The sequence below is a fragment of the Lepidochelys olivacea genome (assembly GCF_965140295.1).
Source record: "Lepidochelys olivacea isolate rLepOli2 genome assembly, chromosome: 5".
Taxonomy (NCBI): domain Eukaryota; kingdom Metazoa; phylum Chordata; order Testudines; family Cheloniidae; genus Lepidochelys; species Lepidochelys olivacea.
Window position 1 is genome coordinate 101,477,623 of NC_140415.1, and position 20,766 is coordinate 101,498,388.

At 41.5% G+C, this 20,766-nt stretch overlaps 1 protein-coding gene and 1 long non-coding RNA gene across 7 annotated transcripts in view; one reads left to right on the forward strand and one right to left on the reverse strand.

The window, feature by feature from the left end:
* KANK1 (KN motif and ankyrin repeat domains 1) overlaps positions 1-20,766 on the forward strand; it is a 170,650-nt gene that overhangs the window by 79,338 nt on the left and 70,546 nt on the right. The window contains exon 1 of one of the 6 annotated variants that reach the window (XM_084629553.1): positions 7,906-7,989. The exons of the other annotated variants lie outside the window; for them this stretch is intronic. The gene's annotated coding sequence lies outside the window, so the exon portion shown is untranslated. Of the gene's footprint in view, positions 1-7,905; positions 7,990-20,766 lie in introns of those variants that run through there. 6 annotated transcript variants of the gene reach the window in all.
* On the reverse strand, positions 7,895-9,109 carry LOC311521281. The gene is made up of 3 exons (XR_014711843.1): positions 9,030-9,109; positions 8,622-8,874; positions 7,895-7,984 (listed from the first exon to the last, which is right to left on the reverse strand). It is a non-coding gene; the product is annotated as an uncharacterized lncRNA (long non-coding RNA).

Sequence of the window (20,766 nt, forward strand, 5' to 3'; positions counted from 1 at the left end):
AACTTTCCCAGAACTGCAACTTCTTTACCATGGATTCAGCTCGCTCTTGCACATTGAAAACTTATATTGAGGCCTTGAAGAGAGAAATTTAGGTCATTAATTCTTGAGAACATATATGCTAAATAAGCTAGACTCTGGAGCCAGCTGGCAAGGTGGAAAGGGTGGCTGTTGGAAAAAAAAAAAACAACTAGAATTTCCGTTCTAAGCTCAAACAGGTGCACAAGGATTTTGCCCCCGAGAGCCATCTAACTTCAGTATGGGTCAACAGACAGTTGTGTATACTACCCATTTCTTCACAAAGTATGTGAAATATTCTGGAATTTTTGGCCGTGATTTTATGAAATTCTCCATTTTCACTGCATTGTCCAGCACTTCCTTCAGTCCCTCAGGCATGTGTTTTGTTGCGAGGGCTTGTCTATGGATGCTGCAATGAGTCCAAGAGACTTTTGGTGCAACCTTTTTTGTTCAAACTACAAATCCAGTGTACTTCCTCGTCATTGATGTGGCCCCATCAGTGCAAATGTCTAGGCAACGAGACCAATCTATTTCCTTTTCTTGAAAATATGCATTAGTCAGTTTGAAGATATCTTCTCCAGTTGTACGTTCTTCCAATGGTCGGCAAAACAACAAGTCGTCTTCAGCCATACTTTCATTCACATAACGTACAAACAGTAGCAAAATAGCTAGATTAGCTACATCAGTCGATTCATCCTATTGTCTAGTATAGTATGGACTATTTTTCACTCTATGTACAATTGTGGTCTCTGCATTATTTGACATGTCATTAATTCTTCATGATATGTATTATTGGACAAAGGTACCATGTCAATCCTTTTAACAGCCTTTTCTCTAAGCATTCAATGAACTACATCTTCTATACATGGACCAATCAAGCTCTCTGCTATGGCATGGGCTTCTGATGCTTTTGCTACTCGGTAGTTCACGCGGTATGACGCTTCAAGTGCATTTTCATTATCAGTACTTGCTTTGGATATAAAACTGGTAATGCCACTTTTCCTCTCAGCTAATTTTCACTGGAAAAAATCAACAGGCTTGTCGAGTTGTGCAGGATGCCTAGTTTCTAAATGGTGCCGAAGTAGAGAAGGTTTGAGGCTGCTGTTTGCTAGAACATCACCACAAATCACACTCTGTGGTTTTGGATGTTCTTGATCACCAATGCATGTAAAGCCATATTTTATATAATCATCATCATATTTTCTTTTCTTTCTTTCCAGGACCATCATGATCATTAGACTTAGATTTTCCACAATGTGGACTTGAGGAAACACTAGCTGATCCTTGCGTCTTTACACTTTTTCCTTTTTCAGCCACTTATCCATTGAACTTGTGTACAAAAGTTCTAATAAAAATAACACAGAGAGACTGCTAGCAACCAACAAACTAGAAAACGAGAAGATTCACTCAAGTCTCACTGAGGCAAAACAGCACTTCAGAGAGAATGACAATTACTGAGGCACCTTAACACTGCTACACTGGCTGCAACGTGCTTCCAGCTGGTTTGGCTCGCAAACAGCTTTTCTTCCGCCACGAGATCTGTCCCTATGAGGGTGCCTGCGAGGGACAAATTAGCTTGGACTATCCCCCACATACAGCATGGCCCGTGCTCACTCTGCCCTCGATGCCAGCTTCCCCTGTCTGACAAGGACAGGGGTCTGAGCTGCCACCTGCGCTCCTGGGGTCTCTGCTGCTGCCCCGGTCAACTGAGCTCAGGCTGCAGGTCCCGTTGACCGCCGGGGCTTGGGCTGCCGGCCCCAACTGCCCAGCCCCACTCTCCCTGGGCCTTGGGCTGCCAGCCCCACGCAGGGCGCTGGGGTTCGGGCTGCCGGCTCCCCCACTGATGGGGGCAGGGCTCGGGCTGCCAGCCCAAACTGCCCTGACCCGCTCTCCCCGGGGCTCGGGCTGCCAGCCCTGCAACTGGGTCCCACCTGCTGCCTCCAGTGCCCGGGGTCCTCTGGCCGCCATGGGTGAAATTTTTCTGGTGAACCCCCTGTAACGTTCTGCGAACCCCCATGTGTTCGCGAACGCCAGTTTGAGAACCACTGCTCTAGTGGTTGGTGCACACAGAGGTTAACAGCCTACTACTGCTACCAGTTTCTCTGTTAGTTCAAGTGGTAGAGGTCTCTTCTATGAATATCAAGGTCTGAACCCTGCTAATGATCCAAGCTGGGGGTCTGTATAGCACCACATGATAGAATTTCTGTTTATTCGGGTTTCTTTTAAAGGCCAAAACGATCAAAACATGACTGGGTTTGTTTTGTTTTACTGTGCCAAATGTAAAGGAGTGACATTGCGACCCCATGCACCCAGTCACAACACCACTTGCTCAACTTTGCCCCGGCTTGCCACGCCATAGATAGACTTGGAAGAATGTTGAAGCTGCTCTGCTTGAAGGCAAGTACAAGCCAGCCTGCTAAGAAATGTCATAGTCATCAGTTGTTGTGATTACTTTTTCATTTTCCTAATACAAGAAAATCAGCAGTTAAGTTAAGAAAATTGTTGGGGGAAGAATACAGGTGATAATTAGCACAGGAGGAGTTAAAACAAATAAATTAAACCAACTGAGTTAATGAGAGTTACTCTTGCTTATTATGTTGACAGGAAATAATTTAAAAACAGGTTAGATTAGATTGGTGATCTTATAACATTCCTAGTAATCATTACTCCTGCATGTTAACTAGGGTAAACTTACACCCACATTATAACATGTTTTGCACCAAACCATAAACAGCTTACTACTTTTCAATATTTCATCAGTGAGAAGAGCAGTGGAAGTTTTCATCACACTATCCTGCTAATGTTCCTCAACCATCCTTTAGAATTAGCAAGAGAAGTAGGGAGTTCAATCTTTATGCCCTTTAGACATTGGTGCCTCTACTGAGATAGCCAAGAAGTGCCACTTGAGTGTTGACATGACTACCTGTACTAGAAGCTGAATTAGGACCACTTACTCACTTCACATAGGCCACCAAACAGTTAACTGGTAGGCAGTACTTAAATATTATGGCTTGACGTCTATGCAGGTGAATTTTATTACCATTAATCAGTATTCATAAAATGTGTACAGCTCTGTATCTGGGGAATCTGATGAGGTTATTAATGAGGCCACTACTTGGATTTACACAGCAAATGTGATCAAGATCAAGAAACAAGGTTTTCTGTATAAATGATAATTACAGTAACTTGATTTGCTCATAAAGACAGGCTAACTAGACTGCAGTTTTGCAGTTGTTTCTTGTTTTTTCACTATCCTGAAGTTTACATAAATCTTCCACTGAATTGCCAACTTCTACACACCTGTCTTGTTTAGGTATTTTTGAATATATAATATAAATATAACTAAACTTTATAACTAACTCAGTATTATTGCCCAGAATTTTAAAGGTCATTATATGTGGAAACCCTATGCAATTTTTGAAGAGGTGATGATGTCCCCTGATCCAAGATGGAAGTGGATAACAGTGGTGCTCTTGACACTGGAAGTCTGTCTCCCCACTGATAAGGCTGGCACTCCCAGATGCCAGAGAGAGGAACTGATAAATGTGTGTGTGGGGGTTTGGGGGGGTAATCATTCACTGAGTAGATAAGATGGGTATTGTCTTATGGGCCAGGCTCTTCTACTGTATTTCTCTCTGGATGACTGTTTGATGAAACTTACAGCGTTTGTGAAGGCACTTCCTAAAACTTCCTGTGCTGCCTGTACAATCTGTTGTTTGTTTTATTTTGTCATCTTTATTAACATTTCATTTCAGATCATTCAAATAACAATCCAACTTCTAAGGCTTACTGTTTTAAATGTAGCTGAAGTCTGTAGCCACTCAAGATTTGAAATTAATTCACCCCTTAGAAGTATTAGACAAGCTCAGGCATGAATAAATAATATAATTTTCCATGTTTTTCTGAAATTCTTAAGACAAAATTTGTTGCTATGCTAACTGATAAAATGATTCGCATGTATTGGGTGGTTACACTGTAATTCTTAAATTATCTCAGATTTTCTTTTTCTTTTTAATTGATTTTGTACTATATTTTATTATTCCAGTAAAATAAATATAATAACCTCTCCAGCTCTCATAGGATATGCTCAGTATGTTCACAAATGTAAAGGAGATGAGAAATTATTCATAGACATTCTGTTCTAATTTTCTGTAATTATCCGTATGCCCAAAGTTAAATTAATTCTACCAGTACTAGTCCTTGCATTATTGTTTATTTGCTGTTGATCAGTAAAACAAAGTGGAATCCCTCCAGTCTTTTGCACCTTGAATTACTCTTCTTTTGACCTCTGAACAGGTGCAAATTGGCATTGCTTTGCAGTGTTGTTTTCATGTTTGTAGACTTCCTAGGCATGGGACCCAGGTACAGACATACTGGTCCAGTAGCAGAGGTAATGGAGGGTGAGTGTGGATGTAGTGGACTATGATTTACTGGAGTGTGCAACAAAATATGCAGACCATGTTCTCAAAGCCCTTTCCCAGAATGCGCTTGCATAGCTCGACACACTCAGCTCCCTTTTGGAGTTTCTGATGAAGCACAGGGGTTGTACAGCTGTGTTATGCAGGATGGCCACCTATCTCTCCGTGCACCTGGAGCTCTGTACTGCAAGGAACTGAGTGCCCTTTTCCAGTGACTTTAGTGTGAGCTGGGAGCAAGCACCTTGCAAGATCAAGGCATTAGAAAAGTCAGCTGGAACTTGGATCTAGATCTGCAGTTTTCCAGGGCAAATTTTTGTAAAGCCTTCAGATTTTGTTCCAAAGGACTATGTTCTGTTTTAGGTAGAAATCTGATCTGAAGTATAGGGAGATATGCGGGTGTCTCAGATTTCACAATGTGGTGACTAATGAGTTACTTTTTAATAGTACTCTAAAGCACGAATTTAAAAAAAATATATGCTCACTACCACAGGGTGGTTTGATTTAAATCAATGTGATTTAATTTGCCAATTTTAATCATTATTTAAATTATCAAACAGGAACCCTTGATTTAAAGAATCAATTTTAATCTTGTTTTCTATTTCCTAAAGAAAGTTTAATTCTCATTGCTTTGGTAACCATTAACATTAAAACATGTTGATTTGCAACTAAATATAGCCTTTACACTACATTTGTTGGTACATTTAGCTAACCAGGAGGTTATACTATATCTACACACATTTATTTAAGAATTATACAGCTTACCATGCATTGATTCAAATTCTTAATGTTTACTTTTTTGTTACAAAATTGTTCATGATGCATTTCTTATTTACAAGAGGACTAATTTTTTATTTGGGACTTCTGTCAAGCTGTATTTGAAATCTAATTTTCATCCAAATTTAAAATGTTTGTTCATTTTTTGATCTTTATTAGTCAAATAAATCTACCTTAAATGTGCTGGGTACATAAGAAAAAAAGATATGTTTGTGAAAACATATTCTCCATTTGAAACTGGTCTGTTAAACAAAGGAAGTATTGTTTGTGAATAGAACCGATTGTTTCTGGTCACCATGTCCTTTGAGATTTTTTTAAACTAGTAGATCTCATCCTCTCACCTCATTTTTATTCAGAGATGAAAAGAGAAAAACAGTATTTCCTGCTTTTTCAATTTTGTTTCTCAATTTTGAATGAACTAATCATTGAACTGAATTAGTTGAATAAGGTGAAACAAAGAAAATATTTTCTCTGACCCCGTAGAAGAAGCTACTGCTGTCAAATGCTGGTTTTAGTATTTCTACAGTCTCTGTTTGCACGTGCTTACCCAACGACATCTCACAGTTCTGTGCTTTGGCTCTTTTATAACTTTGGCAGCAAACACGTACTGCTTATTTTTATTTATATATGGAATATTTTAATTTAAATGATTTTAATAGATTATAGTAAGGTTAGGTCTCATCTTATAATTTCAAATTTAATTTTAAATATATTTTTACAAGTATTTTATTTAAATAAAAACACCTTTTTTATCATTTGGTTTTGTGACTTGGGCTCAAAAAGATAAAAATGTGACTGTCATGTCTTTTTAAAAACTAGCTTTATTTTTACCACAGCTCTCCTGACCTGCCTTGTGTTTGTTCAGTCAAAAGTAGAAAGGAAAGGGAGGAGTAGCTGATCTGTCAGGTTTTACGCAGCAGTAGAGTACTTGGGTTAGAAATAAGTATAGATTGTGCTTCTCATATCAATAATTCGCAATTCAATTGTTGCAAATTGAACTCTTAAGCAATTAATTGCCACATTCATTTGTAAAAATGTGTGCTCCCCTGTAAGGCTGACAAGCAGCTTCGATCTGTACACTTTGACCATCTAAGTATCTTATTATCTTTTGGGAATAGGAATAGTGTAAATTAAAGAGCATTTCCAAATGAGTTTCGTTATTTAAATGCCATCTGCTGTTCCTAAACTTGGCCTCTCAGGAGGTAAATGCATTACTTCATTTCCTTGTGGAAACCGAACTTGTCTGTATCTCCTTTATAGGTGGTCTGGTATAGCTATCATATGATGACTTTTAGCTAAACTTAGACGGGGGTTATCTTTCAGTATTTTAAGAACTTTAGTTTGGTTTGTGATCCTGGTAGCTTTTACTCCTTGCTGATAATTCTCTATTTTTATATGTCAAAATTCAGTATGATGGCAGCAGGTAAGAAACTTAACTGAGATCTGTTCATGTCTGAGGAACTTTTATCTTTTGTATACAAAGTATTTTTACATTTCCCATCTCCATCTTTCATGTGCTGTAAAACATTAGTCTGCTGCAAAAGTAAAGACTTAAATTGTAATCTTTCTGCGAAGTATGGTCTACTTAATTATCCGAAGCATAAAAAATATATTCAGGCAGTAGACTGAGTACTCACAAGTATTAAATATGGTCCGTATTTCCTTCTCCAAAGCAGGACTTGTTGAGTGACTTTTTGAATTTTTTTTCTCCTCTCTACTTTCCTGTTTATCTCAAATGAAACAAATGATGTCGTTCTTACTATTAAAGTTATTTTGGGGAAAATATGTTGTCATATTTACAGACCTACATTGGTGGTACCGTAAAAAATTTTGATGGGTATATATTCCATACCTATTCAACAATAAAAAAAGGTACTGCAGGCATCTGGAACTGCAGCCAACATACTGTATTCAAAAATTGGAAGAACAATGTAGCAAGAATACAAGCAGCATTTATAATTTAAAGGATATTGCTAATGGAATTCCTTTTTGCTACATTCAGCCAACAAGTATAAAAATACTTAAGAAAAAGGATCGTTATGGTAGTAACAATATGTTAAAAGCTTCTTGTACATATCTTTATACCACCAGAGTGGCATTATTCTTCCTGAAATTAACCAAAGTTGGCTTAGGCACTGCAGTGTTACTTTCTGTATGGCAAAGAAGTCTGTATATTAAATGAAACCCAGCTCCTGCAACCATTTACATGTGCTCAGTTTTTACAGGAGTGAGATCTAAAACAGTAAAAGTTTGTAAGGCAAAATAGCTTAAATTAAAAACTGTATATCTGTAATCAAGGTACAACAAATAGCACAGAAGCTCTCAGAGAAACTATACCTAGTAGCTTGGGCAAAACAAACACAGTTTCAACTTTCATTTTCTCTTCCCTTTCTTGTATCCTGGTGGTCCAATCTGTAGGAAAAATTAACTTTCATCCTGTAATAAATACATCTCTTTTTGCCTGGGCTTGAATCAGCAACATCTGCATTGTAGTGGCAGAAATGTGTAGTTAAAGATAAATATCCACAATCATGACTTTGGCATTATCTTTAATAAACATAAATAAAATAAATCAACATTTTCCACACCTCCATATTTTATTTTACTGCGTATTTCTTGTATTTGGCATAGGAAATACAACAAACACTGGCAAATGTAAACTACCATGGGAGGTGAATAGCTTTTGTACTTTGCACTTTGTACACAGAGCGTTCTGTGGTTCATCCGTCTCTTGTGTAGGAACAATTCCGAAGAACTCTCAGCTTATGGCTTCATTCCTGAGGTATAAAATAAAATCACTTTTGGGGTGGTAAAATATAGAAAAGCGTTAAAATATTTTGTAATCATGTTAGCTAATCCCTTTTTTATAATGCATAGTGATAGACAGAGGACGGAAAAGGTTTGGCTCACATAGGGGACAGACCATCTGTAGCTACAGATGTTAGAACACCTGTACTCTCTTAAAATGGAAGGTAAAAGATTTTTGTCCATACTGCCTTTGAAACTTACACTCTTACTTGTCTGCTTGTTAACTAATACCAATGATTCCTTCGTATTGCACTCTTGAGAAGAATGCTGAATGGCCTTGAACTGTAGTGCAGCCATAGGAATTTTAGAAATAGAGCTAAAATGATTAATAAAGGAATCAATAGAAATTTTTATTAAAACTATTGATTTGGTTTATAAAGGAAGGGCATTATAACTTATTTTTGTCTTGCCATTTTATTAGAAGGAAAAGTGAGAATAATCCCAGTGCAGTATGTAGATAGGTGCAAATCAATACTTTCTTTCAGTGCTTGTTACATTTCCAAAGCTATACAAGCATTAAAAGAAAGAAATATGTTAAGGAAAAATCTTAAATTAAGAGGAAAATAGCTAGCCACAGAAGTTTTAAATCCAGCTTGGTGTTATTACCTTGTAACGTTTTTGCCTCTCTTCCTTTCCTCCCCTCCCAGGGAAAATTCACAGAAGTGTAACAAATCCCTTGTGGTACCAGCTTTTGGCACTGACTCTATCACACTCAGTGACTGGAGCTCTTGGAAAATACAGCTAGCTCTCAGTAATGCTTGTGCTTCCTTGACAATAGCAACAGAAGTGAAAGCGATGAGTGCTGCCAATCAATGCACTTGCTCCTCCCTGTCACAGAGCCTTTAAAGCCAGAGAATCTCTAACATAAAAACAAACAGACAAAATAAAAACCCTCATTAAGAGGCAGAAAGCCAGCTAAGAGTCAGTGGCGCTAAAAACTGAACCCCTATATGGGAACAGAGGGCCAGATGCAATACAGAATCCTCCTAAATCACCCTACCCAGCGTTACCAACCTTGGTTCAGTGGCTTAGTATCCAAACATTTTCCAAACTTTGTTTCTGTTTGGGGTTGGAGTGGATCAAAGACGTTCCCCTGTTTCATTCCAAACTGCTTTGGTGAGAAGGAAAGGGGGCAAGGTGCTAATGAGTCTGGGATTTTCTTATCCCTGGTTCCTCCAGTAAGTGGACAGAGAGCACTGCTGCTGCTTCCTTTATGAGTTCACTTCCTGCTCCTGTCCTGGACCGTTCTTGGACTGGGTTTCTCTGTAGCAAGCTGTTTCTATGGAGTAGTGAGAAGGGCTGTTAGCTTTTTGGGGAGCTAGCTTTTTAGCCTGGAATAAACACAGCAAAGAAAATATTCTTCTGCTCAGGCATCCTGAATAGTTTGGTAAGAGAGATTACTGGCTTATTTTGTCCTGTGGGCAATGTGACTGCCAGTGAAGCCAACCTCCCTTATAACTAAAAATATCCTATTTATTTTTAATATTGTACACAATACAAAATTGCCTGCCTACTAGGCAGCCCATACAGAGAAACCAATAATAAATCACATAGCAGATTTTATTGCTTCACAGTTGTAAACAAATACAACTCTGGGAGCATTCTTTTGAAAGAACCCCCCCCCACTAATTTATCATATATCTCTAGGGTTTTCCACAGTACTTTAGTGGAGCATATATGTTACCAGGAGTGTGTATCATACTATGATTAGCACAGAAATACTTTATTTTGCTGATTTTCTTTTAATGTTTTTGTAGCTAAATATTGAATGGGGAAAAAACAAATCAAAGATGGTTAATTAGTCACATTATGGGTCCTTTACTGATGTGTGGGGTTTTGGCAGCAGTTACCTGGATTGGGTTTGGTCCAGTATTTCAGTGTACTGGAATGTGACCTTTAGATCTAAACTTCAGTTAGAAAATAGGTATCTGATGATAGCTTGGAATGCGCAGTGAGATACATAGTGAGCCGTCCAGATAACGTCTGTTTGCTCATGTCAGCATAGAGCTGTAGCCTTGGCCCGTACGCAGTTTGCATGAAAGTCTAGTTTTCTGGCACTTGAATGCTGACTGCTTGTTAAAAAGAGAGCTGCTGTGCTGTAGACCGGTGGTACTGCAAATGCCGGTGGTACTGCAAATGCCAGTGGTACTGCTTGCTTACAATTAAACACCTCTGTGAAGTAGAAGGTAGCATGTATTTAGCTCACTATTAATTTTTGTTCTCAATAAAGGAATAACTTTTTTTTATAAATGCCTAGCACAATTTAAGTCTGTCCACTCCGTGAAACTGACTGGTCTCTTTGTGGGGACTGCTTCTTTAACAATATGCCGTACAGTGTCATTGTATTTCCCAGCAGTGACTGAGCCTCAGGAGGCAGACTGGGACTGAGAATCTTTAAATACCACTGAAAAACTGGAGCATTTCAAAACTGTTGTAAAACGCAGGCTACAAAAATAATATAATTTAACAATTGCAAACACTCTCTTTTAAAATGCCTAGAGCTTTTCCCAGTCTTTTTCCTGCCTGGCTTCCTGTGACAGCTATAAAGAAACAGTACACACCATACTAGGGGCTAGGAAACTCTTTCACAACAGTCATGTAACCCAGAGCTCTAATCTAGGGCTTAGAGATGAAAAATTAGTTCATGAACCTACTGTGTTTCTCTCAGCTTGTTGTTGTCAGTTTAGTTCTGTATTAGAATTAGGGTTGCCAGGTGTCCGGGTTTTGACCAGAACACCCAGTCAAAAAGGGACCCTGGCAGCTCTGGTCAGCACTGCTAACCGGGCTGTTAAAAGTCCAGATGGCACGGGGCTGGCAGGCTCCCTGCCTGGCTCTGCGCAGCTCCTGGGAAGCTGCAGGCATGTCCCCCCAGTACCTAGACATAGGGTGGCCAGCCATGGGGCTTCCGCGTGCTGCCCCTGCCCCGAGCACCGACTCCGCAGCTCCCATTAGCTGGGAACCATGGTCAATGGGAGCAGCGGGGGCAGCATGCTGAGCCCCCTAGCCCCTCCACTGAGGAGCTGGACATGCCGGCTGCTTCCAGAAGCTGCCTGAGATAAGTTGCCGTCCGAACCCCCTCCCGCACCCCAACACTCTGCCCCAGCCCTGAGTCCCCTGCCCGAGCCTGGAGTCCCCTCCCGCACCCTGAACCCTTCATTTCTGGCCCCACCCTGGAGCCTACACCCCCAGTCAGAGCCCTCACCCCCTCCCACACCTCAATCCCCTGCCTCAACCCAGTGAAAATGAACAAGTGAGTGAGGGTAGGGGAGAGCGAGCGATGGAGGGAGCGAGCGATGGAGGGAGTGGCCTCAGGGCAGCACAGGGGGCAGGGCAAGGGTGTTTGGTTTTGTGCGATTAGAAAGTTGGCGACCCTAATTAGAATTGAAAAGGGTACATTGGAATTTATAAAAAACTGCTCTGCCTGTCTCCAAATAGCAGCAACAAAGGACTGCACCTGTGCCTCTATTGTTTCTGTGCTGAAACTTCTTTGGGAAGCAGAACACTGCTATCATTGTCCGTGTACTGCTGCTCGGTTTTTGACAACAGTAGTGGAGAAGTATGATAGGTAAAAGCAGTGGGACAGGCACAATCCCGAGGGGGATTTAAACACTTGGGGTGTGTAGGGAGGGAGTGGGAAGGTAGAGGGTTCCCACAGCCCTGTGCTGAATTTAAACATCTGATTTCTCAGAGGCAAAGTCATTATGCAGTGATGCAGTGTATTCTCATGTGTACAGTAGTGGAGGGTGTGTTGCTAATTTAGCCAGTACCAAGGGGTTAATAGCGCTACAGCTATTGAAAAGAATGCAGGCATCAACCCTAAGAAAGATCAGCATGCTTCAGACAACTGATACAATTGCTATGTAAATCCCTCTTGGAGAGAGGGGGAGAGCCTGAGCTAGACCTGAGCGTGGCCGCTGCCTTCCAAAACACAGGCCTTTACCACTCGAGCTAAGTGGGAAATTCCACAGCTGGCATTAGAAGCAAGTTCCTTTACCCTCTGTGTGGCCAGCTGCTAGAGAGTAACCTCGCAGTCTCCTAAATGGAAAGCCAAGTGCATTATAGCACGCTGCGTCCTACCTGCCTTATCTGGGTCCGTTCTGTTTGTCCTTGTAACCATGCACAGTGATAACGTCACCCATATGTGAGGCTGAGGCGGTGCAGCTTGCAGGAAGTTGCCAACTTTTTAGTGACCCACTAAACGTAAAGTATTGAAAATACAGCTGCAGTCTCCTAGCTGTCCTGAGCTGCAGACAGTCTCCTGGTAGCCTGTGTCAGCTCTGGGCCGAAACACTGAGGCACTGTAACTTGTCACATGCTCATTCACTGAAGGCAGTTTTGAAAGTGCTGTGTGGGAGCAAACAGGCTCTTCAATTAAGACTCGATGCACTTGTGGAGCCCCCCCCCCCCCCAGGAATGTCCACACATGCGTTATAGAGGCTGTGACGCTAGAATAGTTGCTCCACGGGAAGGGCTTGAAAAACCCACTTGTCCAGGATGAGTAGAAATTTTACCTGAGTAGATGGGGCTTGGGAGCTGCTGGCTCCTTACTTGGTGGGGTGGGGGAAGGCCTGAATTTCATGGTCTCTGAGCCACTTCCTCTTGTTTGGGAAGGCGAAAAGCTGCACCAGTGTTTTCAGGAAAGGGAGGAGAGGGAGAGCAGCATAGGCATTGCTTTTCTTGTACAGGATGGGGAGCAGTGCGTAAAGAAGTCCATGTGGAGAAGAGGTGCTGGAACACTGAGGGTCTCCTCTGTATCCAGGAGAGTGGTAACCTAAGAGCAGGCTGCAAAGAGGTGAGAGGGCCCATGTTCATTTGTTTGGGGGATAATGGAGCGCAGTATTCAGTAATGGTGGCAGTGGAGTGTGAGGAGGTGCACTGCTTCTTTAAATGTGTATCAGGAAGCCAGGCGAGGGGTAAGGTGCAGAGTGAGGCTTGGGGAGATTCTGGGCAGGAGCTCTGCAGTGAAGCAGGGAGACAGCAGCTTTAGGGTTAATGCTGTCACTCTGATTCCAATAGTTCCACGTTCAGCGCTGGAAGAAAGCGACTCTTTGTGATATCCTTTATCGCTGCTGCATGACATGAGAGAACCTAGAGTTTGTTGATTTGGTGGAGAGATTAGATCCCAGAATGTATTAATGGGGAGAGTGCCGGCGTGTATGTTGGAGAGAGCGAACAGAATTTATTTTATCTGGTGGGGAGCAGAACTGATGGGGCTGCGGGATGAGGATAAAGATGACTTGGTGCTGAGGAAGTGAAGAAGTAAACTAAAGAGACATGGCTTTAATGGATGTTACCTTAGGAGTGGTGATGGAGTGAGTACTTCTCACCTGGCCAGGTAGATTGATCCTTTGGCAAGAAGCTGCTGGACATTTTCAAGCCCACAGAGATTAGTCACCAGGAAGAGCTGTTCTGTTAAATTAACTTTGTGACTGTCATGCAGTATTAGGTTTAAAGGAAATATGTCACCTCTTTACCAGAATGGATGCATCTGCCACTGCTTTTAGTAGCTTCGCAGGACTCCTTTTCTGTGGCCTAACTTCCTCATCAGATGGATTACAGCTGTAGGCTTCTTTTGAGAAGCTGCTGTCATAAAGGGGGCACCAAATGCAGCATCTCTAACCCATAATCCTTCTCAGCAATATGCCATTTTATACCAAGCTTCACCTAAAGTTCAAGGTCCAGGCTCGTTGGTGCTAAATGTCTCTATTTACCCAGGATTGGACTTAAAATTCTTTGACAGTACGTCCGTAAGCAATTGCCAGAGTTGCTTTAATGAGCTTAACACACTGTCCTGACTGCATTTATTGCTACCAACTTATCTTAAACCTTTTGAAGAAAAACAGTTTTGTATTGGTAAGATCTTGACTTGTGAATGTTATGAATGAACATTTAATTATATGCTGTATTTTGTCCTACCCTGTGGAATGCAAAGCTCTGATTGTCATAGTCTGTCATGTGCTGTGAGAGGGGATGTGTGGAGGTTTGCATTGCTTCTTGTGCCAGGGAGAGCCGTTCCAGGCTTCTCAGTGTTTGCAGGCCAAGGCCAGTGAACGTCTGACCTACATACAGAATCCTGAAAAGGCCTAGTGTGTGATTTGTGTATTGTCTCCTCCCCACCCCTCTCCAGTTAACACCTGCTTTGGGAGACTTTCACTCTGTGTTGGTGCTGGGTGATTTTCATCTCAGCTAGCAGCTTTGTCCGGGTGGATGAAAACATTTTTATTAACGTTTTCTTTTGGAGAATTATCAATAGCTTTGCATTTCCTGACATTTAAAAATGCTAAGTAATGGCTGTTTGGCTTCCCACCCCTGACCTTTTACCTGAGTAGAGAACATGATTATATGGCAGTAGTGCACAGAAATGTTTCCTAATTACTGTAGACACTTTGAACAAACCTCAATGAATATTCTTATCCCAGGTAGTTTCTTATCCCAGGTTTTAGCAATTCACTATAAACACAAAAAAGAGCAGGGAAGAAAATGTGAATGGAGGGAAAATTTCCTTTTCCTCATAGTTCCTTCATAATGCTCACACCAGGGAGAGATGAGCATTTCCTTTCCTCTACATTTTATTTATCCTGGGTGAGAGAATTAATAACTGCTCACAGCTGAGCTGTGGATACTGAATGTAACTAGAGCCTGCTGAGATAATCACAGTTAACACACAGGTCTGTAACCCAGGTCCTAGTCTGAGGCCAGATCCACACTACCAATTTACATCGATATAACTATGTCGCTTTCGGGGGGGGGGTGTGAAAAATCCACCCCCCTGAGTGATGTAGTTATACCGACCTCACACCCAGTGTAGACTGCACTATATTGAAGGGAGACAGAGCTACCACCACCTTCCGCAGTGGTGGATTAACTATGTCGATGGGAAAAGCTCTCCGGTTGGCGCAGTAGTGTCTTCACTAAAGTACTACAGTGATGCAGCTGCAGCGCTGTCTGTGTAGACAAGCCCTTAGTGGGAGAATCACGTAATTCCACTCCAAAGAAGGTGATGGCTGGAAGCTCGTTGCCTTTGCAGATGCACTCAGAGTGGACAGTGGTGCAGCTAGCCTGGTAACTGAAGTTAGCTGATGATGAATGACAAAAACGATGCTCAGGGTTTGGGGATACTTAATGGATGAGAAATAGGGTTTCGCAGTGCTGTGCTAAATTCACAGTCTCAAGTTAAGCATGGCCTTAGACGACCATAGCCATGCAGACACACTGTAGGCAGTATGCCCATAGAGGTATAATTGCCCCTGCACCCAAAATCCAACTGCATGATCTACCAAGAGGCAAGACTATGGCAGGTGTGTATGCCCTTTTCTCTCCTCCCACTGTTCCTAAGGTGTAGCCAAAGCATTACTTGATGTGTCCTCTTAACTGCACACAAGAATCATATGACTGACGGTTTGCAAATTAAAATGTAATATATATCTGGTAGATACAGAAAAGATGACTTTCTGCAGAGCACCTGCCACAGATCTTAAAGGGAGTAAAGCGAGTTTCAATGATAGGCCCTTGTGCAATAGGAACTGAAAGAAAAAATGGGGTCACTCCCACCCAGCTATACATAAATGTATTTGGCTGCTCCTTGTAGGTGAACGTCAATTGTTCAGCTTCATAAAGTCTAGCAATAGGCTATGGTGTTCTTGGTATTTTAATTATTGGAATCTAGAATTATGGAATATTTTATCCTCTCTAAGTTCTTCTTCTCATTTGACTCTCACTGACATATCTCTCCTTCCTTTAAATAATTCTTCACAAGATTCTGAGACCCATTCCCTTTGTGGGGTCTCAGAGCCTGGGAGCCAGCCTGAATGTGTACACTGCTATTTTTAGCACGATAGCATTAGGCCAGGTGGGTTGACCCAGGCTCTGAGACTTGCTGCTGTGTGTCTTTTTTTGTAGTGTAGATGTACCCTATGAGTCCCAGATAAACTGAGTCCCAGCTCATGAGTTTCCCTGCCTTTGCACAGGAAAATCCCTTCTAAGGCATCTGTCCCTAATTTGCAGATTGGAGATTTATAAATTAAATATGCTAGAGAATATTCATTAACAATCTTAAGTGAGAATTTCTGAACTTTAAAAAAAAGTAAAAGTGTGCGTACACACTGTGAAGTCGGCACAGCCGTTTTAGCAAGTGAAGAATTAATAACCTTTAATAACCTTTAAGAATTAATAACCATTAATAACCTTTAGTTAAAGTTAACCAGGCTTTTGGTACCGAATACTTTTGTTGATCTTGTAGAAATCTTCTATTTCACTTCTGAAGACCACTTACACAGAAAGGGAGTTGCTTTATTAAGAAGCAGTATTGACCATTTCTATCAAACAACCTGTGCACTATGCATGTTAACTTTTGAACCCGTGAATCTGCATCCCCGCTTCTTCCACCAACTAAGGTATATGAGCAGTTTTCTAAAATTCTCTCAAAGCTGCCCTATCACCCACACTAACAATGATGACAGTGCTAAGTAGACAGGCTACCAGATTTTTAACCTTCAGTGATCTATATTTACTTTGAACAGCTGCCGATGACATGGTGAAAACGCGAGCAGCTGCTCAACATGAGCTGTTTCGCTATTGGTGGAGCGGCACTAATGCCAGAGCAGTGGTGGGAAAATTTCAGAATATAGCCAGTGTAGGCGCACCCTTAACTTAATGTGTGAAACACCCTTATTATAAACAGCATCTCACGAAATACAGGCCAACTGCCAAGAACAGCTTTATGTAAACAGAGCAAATGCTTGTAAAGTACAGCTGAGTCTGGCTTCAGTAACCAGCTCCTCTAAAGGAAACTAAAGCTTTATTTTTATTTGACAGACATTATTCAAACCAGAATTATGTCAGCCAAACTCATCTGCAGTACAGCAAGCAAGCAGTTTCCCCCGAAACAGGCTAAGGTTAAAAACAATCCCTAAAGTGTCATTTAATATACATTAGGATGAGTAAGCAATAACCCTGTAACCTAAGTCTAGCAGGACTAATCAGCAGGGAGAATGCTCTTCAGTGTTGAAGTGTAGAAAGGTCTTTGTCTTTGAAGTGTAGAAATTTCTCTCTAGTAACCAGAAGCAAAGTTTTTATTTAAAAGAAAAAACCGGTTTCTAGAGCTCCTGGCAGTGAAGATATCCTAGTTACCTGAATTAGTGTTACCGTTTGCTTACTTCAGTGTGTTTGCAGACTCAGTAGCATTCACCATGTGTAAGAGTGGGAATTTCACTTAACCCCCTACTCATCTTCAGGAGGACCATTTATATGCTGGTGACACACAGGTCCTAACTGTACCAGGGCCTCACAATTCCTGCAGCTCCCCAGTCAGTTCTGTAGCAAATGGAAAATTCTGAGGCAATATTGATGGCAAAAATCATTCCAAAGCATGTTTTTGTTGGATCAATTTAAAAAGACAATTCTACAGATTGCACACAGTTATATTTTAGAAACTTTTCCTATTTGCATCGAGGTAGAATAATAACAATCCGGAGTAGGGCATGCTATGTTTGACCAGAAATTCCCAGGGAATGATGTGGAAAACACTCCCTTTCATTATGCATTGGCTTGATGAGCCAAAGTCACAGGGAGATGTAGGATTCCTTGCCGGAAGAGTGGTGCTATGAGGAATGCCAGCTGCGACAGGGAGCCCCAAAGGACACAACTGAGCTATCCACGTTTTTCTTGGTTCTTCACTCAAATTTTTTTGGGGAGTGGGAGGAGGGTCGAACCAATGACAAGGGCTTCTACCATTTTAAAAAGTTCTGCTAAACATCAAAACCTGCTAGACTTCCCCTATTAGTGTTTATTGCATGCTCTTACATAGCTTGTTATGGGAAAGTTTGTTTACTGTGTGCTCTTACGCTGTACATAATTTTGCCCTTTTATTATTCTGCCCAGGCTAGTTTTAGCCCCATACTGCAAGCCCCACAAGCCCAAGTCAGTTGACACAGGCTCTGAGATTTGCTGCCACAGGTCTCTTTATTTTTTGTCGTATAGACATCTTATTTGTGGGGAGGGGTAAAGGACCAATAGGAGCAATAGATGCTGCACCATTGATGTAGCTGGGAGTGTTCCACTCTGAATCTTGCTGAATCCTTTTAGAACCTACAGGCCTTGGGCCATCTCACTGGCTCCCTGCTTCCAAGCTCAGCTCCTGCAGGGGCAATACTGTAAAGGTCTCCATATAGGCCAGTGCTCTAAGAAGAGGCTGGGAGGAAGGCAGATAAGTTAATGTGACATGATTAGGATCTGCATTTACTTGCCTGAAAAAGCTGAAAGAATTTCCAAGGGAGCTACAAGGCTTCCTTTTTCACCCCTCTTCCCATAAATCCTGCCGAGATGCTTCTGTGGGACTTGTGGGAGGGGGGAAGATGTCACAGTGGTGGATGACTTTGTTGAAATGTTCAATGTAGTCCCAAAGCAAATACCTGCAGTACAGGATGTGGTTAGCTGCTCATAGGTGACTGTGTAAATCATAAAGGGTCATGTTGTGCCTCCTTGGGGCAGAGCACATGGGTACAGGCTAGGAGAGTGATGCCATCAGAGGATTGTTTCTTTTGCAATGTGGGATGAGCCAGGCCAGCAACAACTGAGTGAACAGCCAATATCACCAACTTAATTCCCCCAACCAACCAGACTTTAGCAGGGAAATTAATTCACTTATGCATTTTCTTCACCTGCAATGTGGAAAAGCTTAGCAGGATTAAAAAATGAACGGGGTGTTTATATGGAACCTGTGAACATTCACGGTTACATGAGATGGGATTAAAAAGAAATTACAAGGGATATAAACCCTCATTCTCCAGGGAATAAGTCAATCACTAACACACTGAGTTTAGGAAGAATGGTGCTATCATTAATCTTGCTCTGGATATACATCTCTATGTATCTTAGGCCCGATTCTTCACTGCCATGTACCTGATGTAGTTATCTGCTGTCATGATTACAGGACTAGCTACATCTCTGACTCATTCCCTGGTCTCTGAGTGCACATTCCAAGCATGTCAGACCTTTCTTAGGATGGAATCCTGCAGTTCTCCCACTCTTACATGACGTCCTAGCCCACAGTGTCCTGTGCTTACCTTCAACAGTTCCAACTGGGTTCAGGTACCTGTGGTTTTTCCATTCAGGAGCTTGTGACCAGTGGTTAACAGAGTGACCGGGCAGCCTTCTTAGACCAAAGTGTCTTTAATCTTAACCGTAAGAACAATGCATAGTAAAGAACAGTGTTATCAGACACAGAAATGAACACCATTTGTTGGGGAAGAGTCAGCACAGTGTTTGTAAAGGGAAATCATGCCTCACCAATCTACTGGAATTCTTTGAGAGGGGTCAACAAAAACATGGACAAAGGAGATCCGGTAGGTATTGTGTACGTAGACTTTCAGAAAGTCTTTGACAAGATCCCTCACTAAAGGCTCTTAAGCAAACTAAGCAGTCATGGGATAAGAGGGAAAATCCTCTTAAGGATCAGTAACTGGTCAAAAGATAGGACAGAAAGAGTAACAATCAAAGGTCTGTTTTCAGAATGGAGAGTGATACACAGCGGGATCCCCCCAAGGATCTGTACTGAGACCAGTGCAGTTAAGCATATTCATATATGATCTGGATAAAGGGGGTTAAACAGTGAGGTGGCAAAGTTTGCAGACGATACAAAATTACTCCATGAGAGTTAAGTCCAAAACAGACTGCAAAGCGTTACAAAGGGATCTCACAAAACTGGGTGATGAAGTTCAGCTTTGATAAATGCAAAGTAATGCACACTGGAAAACATAATCACAACTATATATACAAAGTGATTGTGTCTAAATTAGCTGTTAGCACTCAAGAAAGAGATTTTGGAGTCATTGTGGATAGTTCTCTGAAAACATCTGCTCAATGTGCAGCGGCAGTCATAAAAGCTAACAGAATGTTAGGAACCATTAGGAAAGAGAGAGATAATAAGACAGTAAATATCATAATGCCACTATATAAATCCGTGGCCCATACCTAGAATACTGTGTGCAGTTCTCGTTGACCAATCTCAAAAGAGAGAGATTAGAAATGGAAAAAGCACAGAGAAGGGCAAAAAAAATGATTAGGGGTATGAAACAGCTTCCATATGAGGAGAGATTAATAAGACTGGGACTTTTTAGCTTGGAAAAGAGATGAGTAAGAGGGGATATGATATCATAGAGGTCTATAAAATCATGAATGGTGTGGAGAAAGTGAATAAGTGTTTGTTTTACACCTTCACATAACACAGGAACCAGAAGTCACCAAATGAAATTAATAGGCAGCAGGTTTAAAACAAACATAAGAAAGTATTTCACACGACTCTCGGACATCGTTGCCATCAGATGTTGTGAAGGCCAAAAGTATAAGTGGACTCAAAAAAGAATGAGGTAAAGTTCCTGGAGGATAGGCCCATCAGTGGCTATTAACCAACATGGTCAGGGATGCAACCCCATACTCTAGGTATCCTTATGCTTCTGACTGCCAGAAGCTGGGACTGGAGGACAGGGGATGGATCATTTGATAATTGCCCTGTTCTGTTCATTCCCTCTGGAGCACCTGGCATTGGCCACTTTTGGAAGACCGGATACTGGGCGAGATGGACCATTGGTTTGGCCCAGTATGACTGTTCTTATGTTCATAAAGTAATAGATAAAGTTTTTTCAAACAACAAATACTCTATATGCATGTCTCTTACCCTATCACCATAGGATGGAAGGTCTAGCTTCAGACCCCTAAGTGCGTGGGTGTCTGTCTGTTCCCTGCAAACTGCTCT